The sequence below is a fragment of the Cyprinus carpio genome, chromosome B24, assembly GCF_018340385.1.
Source record: "Cyprinus carpio isolate SPL01 chromosome B24, ASM1834038v1, whole genome shotgun sequence".
Taxonomy (NCBI): domain Eukaryota; kingdom Metazoa; phylum Chordata; class Actinopteri; order Cypriniformes; family Cyprinidae; genus Cyprinus; species Cyprinus carpio.
In genome coordinates, this window is record NC_056620.1 from 23,682,822 (window position 1) to 23,695,572 (window position 12,751).

Genomic DNA, 12,751 nt, shown 5'->3' on the forward strand with positions numbered 1-12,751 from the left:
TGTTAAATACAGCAAAAAATATATATGTTAAAGTATTGTCACATATTTTACTCATGTACTGATTTTTTTTTTTCTTTAAAGCCAATTTATGTATGTATATAGCAAATGTTAAAATCTTACAACTCAGGATTATTATGAGTTATCAAACCTAAATCTTAAACCAAAATAAATATTTAAAATATAAATAAAACATTACTAAAATTTTAACAAAAATTAAAATGCAAATAGAAAATATAAAAAATAATACTAAAATTTTAACAAAAATTAAAATGCAAAAAAAAAACACAAAAATAAAAAATAATTCAAAATATTAATAACAAAAAATGCAAATAGAAAATATAAAAATAAAAACTAATTCAAAATATTAATAACAACTATAATAGTATCTCTTTTATCCTAAAGCATTTCCACTATTATTGTCCTGGGGAAAAAAATGTAACAAAATTCATAAAATGTAACAAAGGCAACATCAAAGGCCACATGTGACAACTTGCCCCACCTTGACATTTATGTAAAATACAACTTCAGTTCAGTCTTCACTGTATACAGTAGCTAACTCTTGTTATAACTGTCAGTGTGGTTTATTGTTATTTATTGGATATTATTATTCATAACTGAGATCTCTGTGACAACTAGCCCCAGTCTTCCCTATACATACCTTAAATAAGTTTTTTTTTTTTAAAGCAGGGAACATTTACAATTGCATTGTCATGATTTAGATTTGTATGTAATCATGTGATGTTGTGTTTAATGAGCTTGTGTTCATCTACTGCAGCACAAAACAATGAAGAGATAAGTGGCTTAAATCTAGTGGACGTGGTTCCTTTAACAAAAGCAACAAAAACCACCATAAAAGCCCTGTACAACCCTCACAGCCGCCCACATCTCTAACATCACCACATTAAACACACACTAAACAAAGCAACGAAGAAACAGAGCACAGAAATAATCACAGTGCTGCGTCTACAGAAGCCTCCAGCACCAGCTCCGAGTCAGAGCGGCTCTCTGAGCACTCGAACCCTGGGGAACACCATCAGAAGAACCACAGCGGACTGAGCTCTAGGAAGTTCTCAGCTCCAGCGGTTCTGAGTTATCGCTCATCACCTGCAGGCTCCAGATATTACCCCTTCCCTCAGAGGAAAAGCCCGAGGAGATCAGAGACGGCCAGGAGACTGGGCCTCTACGCCTCGCTCTAATGAGGAAACACGACTGAACAACCAGGAAACGTTCTGCTAAACAAACCTTCCTCCAGGAACATTAATAGAATGTTTCTTCAAAGGCATCTGCTGTTTAATAATGTCCTCCAAACAGAAGCACAAAAATATTATTCATGGAACGCATTAGCGTTTTTTAAATGTTACTAGTTGTTTCAGAATGTTCAAAAGTAAAATAAAAAAAAAAAAAACAAATCATAAAAAAAAATCATGACAAAAAAAAACTAAAAAAAACAGAACAAAATAATGTTTTTAAAAAACAATTTTAAAAAACGTTTCAAAAACGTTTTATTGTCGTAATTAGAACATTATTTAAAGGTTACAAAACATTTTTACAATGTTCTATAAGGTTATAAGAATGTTCCATAAGCATATCTTTAAGAATATTTTGTTCAAACATTTATATCACCTAAATTAAAAAAAAAAAAAAAAAAAAAAAAAAAAAAAAAAAAAAGCTAAATGTTCTTAGAACACATTTTCAACAAAAATCATGCAATATCCAAGTAACAAAAGTAGGTTATAAAAACATTGTGGAAACATTGTTTTGAAATGTTTCTCAAACATTGAAATTTTCCAGCTTTCTTGTTGTGGTTATGAAATTATTCAAAGTAAAAAAAAAAAAAAAAAAAACATTAAAAAAACAAAATTACAACAACCTACTAACTTACCCAAAACCAAAAATAAAATAATAATTAAATTTTAATAACTAAGAACACTAAGTGTTAATCTTTTCTTTTTTTTTAAACAAGCTTACAAAAACCATTTCTTATACTGATATTGTTTTTTTTTATTTATTTTAGCTACATTTAATAAAAAAAGAATGTGTTGAAAAGTTAGTCAACTAAATGTGTTTATTTAAATGTAGCTAAAATAAATTGATTGGAACCACTAACCTTAAAAAATCTAGTAAATTCAATGAATCATTTAAAAAAAACAAAAAAAAACACTCCAAAAAAATCACATTAAAAACAACATTCTCCCAAACAATAAGAATAAAAAATATAAAAAATATAAATAAACAACATCCTATAAAAAAACTGTATATCATAAATTAATAAGATGAGAATGTTTATCAAACACAAATAACATCAGGAAGGAGTGCAGAATGTTTTCTGACTGTATATCAGATATTAATAAGGTTATAAGAATGTTCCATATAATGTTTCGTCCTAACATTTATGTAACCCTTAGTGGAACGTTCCTTGTTTTAATTAACACCAGTAGTATTCTGTAGTGACCTAAATGAGCTGAAAAAAGATAAGTGTGTGTTTGATTATTGATGGTGTTGGTTGATATTCATGCAGACTGTAAACAAAAGCTCATGCATTTACTTGAAATCATACGTATATTGTTACAGTATATATTGATATGCATTGATTTAAAACACATCAAACTTGCCATTACAGGAGTTAATGAATCAAGAGACATCGTTTGCATCATATAACCTATTGTTCGTTTGCGTAGTTTGCACAATCACTAATTGTCAGATCAATATTTGATGTACATTGTACAAAAAGATTTTTTGAAGTTGCAAATAAAACATTATTATTGGAGTATGTTTTATAAGAAAATACTGTTTCAGTCTTTCAACTTCAACATTTCTTGTTTAATTCAGTGTTACTTACCTTTTCTTTGTAATTTGTCATATTTACTAGCAATTTAATATACAAAAAACATACAAATAACATAAAAACAAATAATAATAAAAAATAAAATAACAAATGTACAAAATAATATAAAAAATAAATAAATAAATAAATAAATTAATTAATTAATTAATTAAAATTAAAATAAAAAAACCTATAAAATGAATGAATTGTGGTATGGACCAGATCAAAAATAATAAAATAAAATAAAATAAAATAAAATAAAATAAAATAAAATAAAATAAAATAAAATAAAAGAAAAATAAAATAAAATAATAAAATTCATCAAAATAATAAAACATGAACCAAAATATAATAATCCTTCTAAAAAACATTTAATTTTCCTTCTAGTAAACCTAATAAATAGACAATAGACTTTCAGTAAAAATAGTTGTTGTTTTTTGGAGTAAAAATCAAAGGTATAATCAATACCACAAAAATATAACCCATCTAACACACTTTTACTTAGCTATATACCTAATTAGTCAGGTTAGTTATGTGAAATCTGAGGAACAAGCACTTGTATTTGCATTTTTCCTCCTTTGTGAGTTTTAAATAAACACAAATTAATTAATTAGCAAAAATATACATTTTAATATTTTTATACACATTCTATTTTAGAAATATATAATATAGAGATAAAATATATAATACAGCAAACATTTCATCCCCAGTCCAGTAGGAGGTGCGAAAAGCACAAACACCTAAAATAAATAAATAAAAATAAATAAAATAATAATAAAAAAAAACTTCACATGACGTGTCCAACGCGAATCAGGAAGAAAACAATAACAACATCACGTGTTTTCATCGCAGAGTCCGTGAGACGGTCTTAACTCTTAAAAGTATATTTAAACAGCGCAGGAGTCTCACATTAACAACACACACACACACACACACACACACACACACACATACACACACACACACACACACATACACATACACATGTAGAAATATATAATAAAGAGTCTAAATGTGTTGAGCTGTTATTTGTCGCGTCTGATGATGATAAATGCCGGATTCCCCGGGGATTTCCACTCAAGAGCAGATGGGTTTCGCTTTCGCTTCCAGACGCTTTGTGCTTCAGAAGATCTCTGGAGGTCTGTAGAGATGGAGGAGAAGCTGATCTCTCTGCTGAGGAGGGATAAAGTCCAGCTGTGCACCGAGCCCTTCATCTCTGACCAGCAGAAGATCCGGGTGAGTGTAGCACCTACGGCTCTGCACTTTGTGCGCTTAACACTGCTGGGAAAGTTCACTTCGGGGTAACTCTTTATTTTATGGTACATGTACTTACTTTTATAATAATAATAAGTTATGCATAATTACATGCAAGTTATCATATAAGCCAAACCCTAACCATATAGTAAGTACATGTAGTTAATTAATATTACTCAGTACCAAAACAAGGACGCCTTTAACGTGTGTTAACGTGTTTATTCTACTTCATGTGTTCAGGAACTGGCTCAGAAATACGCGTCGGCCTCTGGTTTCTCTCTGGAGGAGGTGATCTCGACTCTGGAGAGCATTCGAGCAGAGAAAGATGAAGGGAACAAACAGTTTAAAGAGACACCAGTGGCCTCGCTGGAGCTCCTCCTGCCCAAACGAGAAGGAGAGGTACGGATGCGTTCACGTGCATTTACTTACACGGAGGATTCAGTGATTTAACTCCTGCTTTCGATTTTTTTTTTCTCAAATAAAAACAAAACAAAAACTCCTGCTTTCGATTTTTGTTTTTTTTAAGAATAAGAAAATGAAAGCTCACTTAAAAACCAAACTGGACATCACCACAAAAGAGCTGATGAAACAGTAAGTAAAAAAACTGGGCTGAAGCTGATTTCTAGAAGCCTGTTTCTGCCACGGAATAGAATCATTAAACAAGTAATCGCACCTTTTTGTCTCACAGTTCACTTTTTTTTCTTGCAATTCTGAATTTACTGTTTATGTGATACATTTTTGACACTTTACTCGCAATTCTGATATTTTGTCTCACACTTCTGAGTTTAAAGTGTGCAGTTTTGACATTTTTCTTGCAATTCTGACCTTACATCTTATGATCTTAACTTAAAATGCAATCGAGAGAAAAAAAAAATAATAATTACTACTAGGTGTGCAAAAAGGTGGAAAATTCTCAAATGTAAACACCCCAAATTTTTACACCCCTTAAATACCTATCCTTTTTAAATTGTTATTCCATGGCAGAAACAGAATTGGGAGATTTAAATTCAGAATTCTGAGAAAAAAAGTCACTTTTTTTGTTAGTTTTTTTATTAAGAGTCAGAAACTAAAAAAATCCAGATTGTGAGATAATGGACTTTTTTTTTTTTTTTTTGGTTTTTTTTGTTGATGGCAGAAATGGATCCTCCTATACAATTTCATCATTGTTTACTATTAATAATGATTTTTTCAGTACTTTGGTTTGATGTTTATTAAAAACTTATGTCTTCTTTTTTTAAAGGATCAGTGAGAGAGGCAAACACTTTAAACTGATTTTAGCGGGAAAAACACTGTCTCCAGGTAAAAGACTGATGTTTATATTAGAGCTGTATTAATCACTGCATGTTGTAACATGATCCATGTCTCTTTAAGAGAAAAGGCTTGAGGCTCCTTGAATGAACTAGAAGTGAAGACATAAAGTATAGTAAAAGTAAGACTCATGCGGATAAGCGTTTGTGGCCCGGAGCAGGATGAAGAGAACGAGATGCTGAGAGAAGGAAGAGGAGAAGAAGAACAGAAGCACCAGCTGGATGAAGGATTGCAGAGAACGCAGAAGGGTTTCCAGATCCTTTCGGAGAGAGGTGAACCTTCAGTATTATGGTCACAAGATCCATTACGGTCCCTCCATTTTTCACAATTCTGTGATCGTAGAATACAAAATAAAAAATGTAAAAAGCCACTTTTTAATTTGCAGTCCTGTACAATTCGTCATTTAACTGCAAAATAATCACAAAAAAACAAAACCCCACTTAAAGTTAACTACAAAATAATCTGAAAAAAAAAGCATAAACAAAAAAAAAAAAATACAAATAAAAAAATTAAATATTAATAAAATATAAAAGACAAAAAACAAAAAATTATAAATAATAAAAAACAAAAAAAAAAATTAGTGTTGGGTATTAAAATTGTAGTAACCAAAAATGGTTTAAATTATAAAAATCCAATAAATAAACAATAGATATAAAGTAAAAAATAAATACATGTTTTTTTAATCAAATAAATGAAAAATAGCTATGAAATAAAAATAAAGTTTTTTTAATCAAATAAATGAAAAATAGCTATGAAATAAAAATAAATTTTATATTTTTCGTAAAAATTCGCTATTTAAAAAAAATAAAATAACTAAATAAATACATTTAAAATTCCAACCAATAAATAAATAAGTATATTTTAAAATCCAATAAATCAAAAATGAAATTAAAAGAAAAAGAAATAAAAAAAATAGTTGTGTTGTTTGTGTTGTTTTTTCTTTTTTTTTTTTTCAAAAAAAATAAAAAAAAAAAAGGCACACACACAGAAAGCCTATTTATTTATTTATTTACTTTTTTTCAACTAACGCACACACACAGAAAGCCGCTTATCACGCACTTGAATGATCAAATACAACTAAAATTATGTCAAAATGCCCAGTATTCAAGTAAAAATATCAGCTGCATGTGTGCATTAGATCTTAAATTTTTAACAGTGAACAGCAGTCCTAATCTAACTGCTGATGCTGCTTTGTCATTAACGGTAAAATAAATAAAGAAAAAAAAAGGGAAAAAGAAAAAGAGAAAATCACGCTCTGCTCTTGACTTTGAATCACTTGGTAAACTTTAATAAAGATTATTTAATTTTTACCTTTGTCCTTGTAATTAACCTACCTTCAAGCTTTATATAATTACTACTGATTATTTAATTTCTGTACTTAACCTACCTTCACGCTTTATTTAATTTTTACCTTTGTCCTTGTTATTTTCTTTTGTTCTCCTGTTCTTCTTCTGTTTTTCACTTATTCACATATGTGTATTATATCTTATTATATCAGACGGCACAGAATACACCACGCACCAACACATCACCTAAACATAAAGCAGAACACAAAGCAAATCCCTGACACAGATACCTGAAAGCGAGAATAGACTTCATGTTACTGTAAATGCATCTTCATGCATCCTTCCACATTAATCCTGAATCTCACAGAGATGAGATTAATTCCTTAGTGTGCATACAGTATTGGTGTGTTTTTTTTTTCTCTTATAGCATTGCCTTAGCAGAAGATTAAATCACTCATATTTATTGCTTCAATCTCATAAACTGTCGATGGGTTTCCACGAGAAAGGTCGAGCTCTGATGAAGAAGAGGAACCACAGTGAATACTGATAAAGAATAAGAATCAACCCTTACCATCATTCATGACTGGCAGGCCGACGAACAGTTCAAGTACGACTTCATCAAACATTAAAACATTATCGACAGCGTGAGAAAAAATCCACAGGAAAACAAAAAAAACAAAACAAACAACCACTTAACAACATTCATGACTGTTCACTATTCAAGCTTCAGGTTTCATTCCATCGTCAGTAGAACAAAACACTGTCTTTTCACACTTCACAAAAAAATAATAAAACAATAAAGTGACATCATATACAACTTAACATTAAAAAAAAATTAATTAAAAACCAAACGAATTAAAAACCGCCGATTACAGTTCAGTATGCATTATGCAAATAATACAGTGACATCATCGCTGTCTTCTGAAGAGCTGCTCTGTAGCTGATTCATATCTGTTTCAAAATTGATGAACTTTGAAATATCAACACTGTGACTGAACTGAATTGAATCAACACTGAACCACACTGTGCTGAATAATGACTCTATAGTCTTTTTGAGCTTCTTTATAGCTGAAATGTTCTTATAGAATGTGACTCTTGTAGAATATGACTCATTTAAATCTTGTAGAATGCAACGCCTTTGATTCTTCTGGAATACAGCTCATTTGATTCTTAGAGCATCGGTCATTTTTACTCTGATATAGGATCATTCTTGTATTTCTTATGGAGCAAGCATCGCAAGTCATTTACTATCACTTTTAAATTTTAATTACATCGCCATATGACTCATTCGAGAGAATCATTGATTTCTTACATATGGACTGATTCTACAATGCAACACTTTTGATTCTTTTTTATTCTTTTAGAAGTCAATACTTTTGATTCTAAGAATGATCATTTGATTTTAAGAAATTACAGAAATATTATGAATGCCCAACTTGATTATTGTGAATATGCTATGTTTGATTCTTATAGAAATTCTTATAGAATACGACTAATTTAAATCTTATATTAGAATTCAACTTGTTTAATTTAAAAAAATAACCATTTAGAATCCAACATAATACAACTAATAAAAATACTAAAAGATTCCTTTAGATTCAACCTTTGATTGTTTGATTTTAGAATATGGATTGCTTCATCCTTTGCTTTCTTAGAGAATATGACTTGATTCTAAATCTTATAGAAAATGTGACAAACCTTTGATTCTTGTAGAACTATTTTAGAAACAATGGTTAGATTCTTAGAATATGACTCATTTGATACTTGTATAATACAGCTCCTTTCATTCCAGTAGACTATGATTGATTTGATTCGTTTAAGACCTGAGGTGTGTTAATCCAGTGCTGTGCTGTGATCATTGAAGGCATCTCCTAATGTTTGTTATGTGTGTGTTGTCCAAAACATCTCCTAATGTTTGTTATGTGTGTGTTGTGCAGTAAGTGTAACCCTGCGCTGCAGAGGACGGTGGATAACTACGCTGTTCTGCAGCTGGATGTGGTTTGGTGTTATCAGGCTCTGAAGCAGCTCGAGTATCTGAAGGATGCCAGACAGCGTCTGGAACGAGCCGAGGACTGCTTCGAGAGATGGCACACACATGTTTACAGTGTATGTCATGCAGCAAAACAACGACCAACCAAAACCTCAACCACACAAAATAAACACACACACATGTTTACAGTGTATGTCATGTTTACAAGCGTATGACTCTATCTGCTCCAGAGTCTGCTGGCTGACCTTGAAGGCGAGAAGGACCAAGCGGTAAACAAGCTCAAAAACAAAAATTAAAAAATCTCAAAAAATTAAACCTCTGAATTTGTAATTATTACTCCCCTTATACTCTATGAATACCAAATGCTAAAGAAACACAAAAGAAAACAAAGCAGTAATATAATTATTCTGCCTCTGTTACTGTCTTTATTTGCTTTGATTACCAAACTCAAAAGAGCACCAAGTGCTAGTGCTGCAGATTGAGATATAAACCAATAGATCTAAACCAGTAAGAGTTTGAGAATTCGGAGAGAATCTTTGAATCTTTTGTCCAACACATTTGTTCATGAACGAGGAGAGTTTGAAGCTCTTTCCCAATCTATGTTTGTGAAATTAAACAAACATTTGTGCATGTTCATGAATTCAAAACACACACTAGCTACAGTGCATAAAATTAAACAATAAAATGTAGGTTAATCATAAAGGTATATATATAAAAAATAATAAAAAATTTTGAAAAGCTGTCTTATGTATTTATGCATTGCAACTTTATTTTCATGAATATTGAATATATTTAATTGTTCATACAGTAATCATAAAGGTTTAATTTATAAAAAATTGTTTAATTATAAACAATAAAATACAACATGAATAAATACATTTAAAAATCCAATAAATAAACAATAGATATAAAATAAAAATAAATATTTTTTTAATTCCAATAAATAAAAAATAGATATAAAATAAAAATGAAAATATATACAATTTTAAAATAAAAAAACTAAATAAATATGTAATACTTATAAAATACAGTTCTTTAAACTTTTAGAATATAACTCATTTAATTCTGGTAGAATCTGGTTGATAATCATTTGATACTTGTATGATATGGCTTGTTGAATTCTTATAGAATATGACTCATTTTGTTTTTATAGCATATTGATTAAATCGATTGTTCTAACCTAGAGTATGACTTCTTTGATTCTTTTAGACCCTTTGATTCTTCTTTTAAAATAATAACCCTTTTAATCCTCCAAAATAATAACCCCTTTAATCCTTTAAAAACCTAACTGTCCTTTGACTGGGCTACATCATTAGAATTTCAATATTATAAATCCTGAAATTGACTGTGTATGTGTGGGTCTGGCCCGTGTGTGTGGGTCAGGTGCAGGAGCTGCTCGATCAGCTGTCTCTGGACACTAAGAAGATGGATCAGCTGAAGACTCTGGGTTTCTCGGAGCAGGAGGCGCGTCTGGGTTCACACACCCACTCAAGTAAAAACAAAACAAGTGGAGGAGGCGAAGCGGCTCATCGAGCAGAGGAAGAAGGTGCTGCAGCACAAACATCTTCACACACTCACTCATGTGAATTCACAATTAAACACGAGCTGCTGTCTCATCAGGAGAAGAAGGAGAAGGAGGAGCTGAAGGAGCGCGAGCAGGAGATGAGGAGAAGCCGTCTGCAGGACATCAACACACTGGTGGAGCTGGGCTTCAGTAAGAGAGACGCCGCCAGAGCCCTCCATCAGACCAGAGGAGACCTGGACGAGGCCTACAGGGTCAGAACACACACACACACACACTCACACACACACACACACACACACCTCACACACCACACTCACACACACACACACTCTCACACACACACACACTCACCTCTCCTCACACACACACACACACACACACACACACACACACACACACACACTCACTCATACACTCTCTCTCACACACTCACACACACACACACTCTCACACTCACACACACACACACACACCCACACTCACACTCACACACACACACACACACCACACACACACACACACACACATGTACAGTATAACTACATCCATATATATATATATATATATATACACAAATACTAAATATAAAAAAAAAAAAAACAAATAAACATACAATATAACAACATACACAAAAACAAAATATATATAAAAATATATATACAAACAATCCCTTTTATTTAAAATATACAAATAAAGGGAAAAAGTGCTAAAAATATAAAAAAAACAAATACACATATAACTATAGCCACAAAAATATATAAACTTATGAAAATACATCATTTCAGATTTTTTAAAAGAAAAAATATTTATAAATCGTGTAAATACAAAGATGATATTATTGAATAATAAATGCATATATAACTGTGTTCTTATATATTTTATAGATGTTTTTTGTTTAATTATTTTGTCAGGCACAAAATACATCATTTCATATTCTTGCTTCTTCTGTACTTTTTTACAACAGGAAAAAACCTGAAAAAATGAATCTGTATAATATAATTCTGTTTAATGTATTAAAAAGTGTGTTGTGATGTTGTGCAGGATCTGCTGGACAGAGCTGAAGACCAGAGATCAGAGCGTGTGGCTCCTCAATCACCTCCGTCCTCCTCCGACTCCACCGGTCAGACCTCCGTCCACTCACCTGATCAATAACATGATCAGCTTACTGACAAATCATCTGTTTAAAAAAAAACTTTTTACATTAGAAAAAAAATTATTAAAAATATGGATGTTTAAAAAAGACTTAAAAAAAAAAACATTATAAAAACATTATTTAATAAAAAAAATATATACACACACACAGAGACAATACATGATCAACACAGATAAAAACACAAACAAAAAATACAAAAAAATCATAAAAAATAAACAAATTCTAAAAATAAATATTTTTAAAAAATTGTAAAAATATATATATATATATATATATAGAAAAGCAAAACCGGACACAATATATAGTCAAGAAACAGAAACAAATCTGATTATATATATATATATTATATATATATATATATTATATATCTATATGCGGACCACCAATATAATAGTCAAGAAAACCAAATCTGATTATCGCTATTTAAGAAAATTATTATTTAAAAAAAAACACAAAGAAGGAAAATTATTTAAATGCAAAAAAAGTGTGTGTATATATATATATATATATAGTATATATATATATATATATATTGTTCATATATATTCGAGAAAATTATTTAAAAACACAAGAAAGGGAAATTTTTTATGCATATTATAACTACACAGATTTATATAATGCTATTATTTATTAATAATAAAAATAAATTGTGTATACATACCTATCCCTAAACAATAATACATGATTAATAATTTATAATAAATAAAAATGTAAAATATAAAAGCTATAAAAAATAAAAAATGTAAAAATGTAATGACAATTAAATCAAAGAAAAATAAAATTATAAAAAATTATAATAAAAAACATTTGTATAATATACAGTTTGTGTGTGTGTATATATATGTGTGTTTTCAATTATTATTTTTATTATTAATAATTAAGATTTATTAACAGTTATTTAATTATCTAATACTAATGATTTGTTTCATGTAAAGAAATCATGATGAGTGAGAGCTGCTGATGTTGTGTGTGTGTGTGTGTGTGTGTGTGTGTGTGTGTGTGTGTGTGTGTGTGTGTGTGTGTGTGTGTGTGTTCAGCTTGGAGTCGTGTGGACGAGGATCTGGTGAAGGAGGTTCTGGAGGACATTCCCAGACACGAGGAGGATTATCTGGACCTGACTCTGGACGAGGAGAAGGAGCTGATGCAGCAGATCAGATCCAGGCTGGAGAAGCAGAGCTCGTCCTCCGCATGAAACCAGAGATGTGTGCCCTTTTCTTTGTTTCAGATAGCACTCCATCCAACAAGAAAAGAACCTTGGATTTATACAGCAGTGATAATAATAATATCTGTAATATTTTGAGGATTGATGACGTATGTCAAAGAACCACTGATTTGTCTTTATTTAAAGATTGGCTGAAGGGACGTGTTTGTTTGGTTTGATGGTGATTCTACACTAATTTCATGATCGGTT

The 12,751-nt window shown here is 30.5% G+C and overlaps 1 pseudogene; it reads left to right on the forward strand.

Moving 5' to 3' along the window:
- The first annotated feature begins 5,516 nt into the window (after window positions 1–5,516).
- Window positions 5,517–12,751, forward strand: LOC109057334 (annotated as a pseudogene).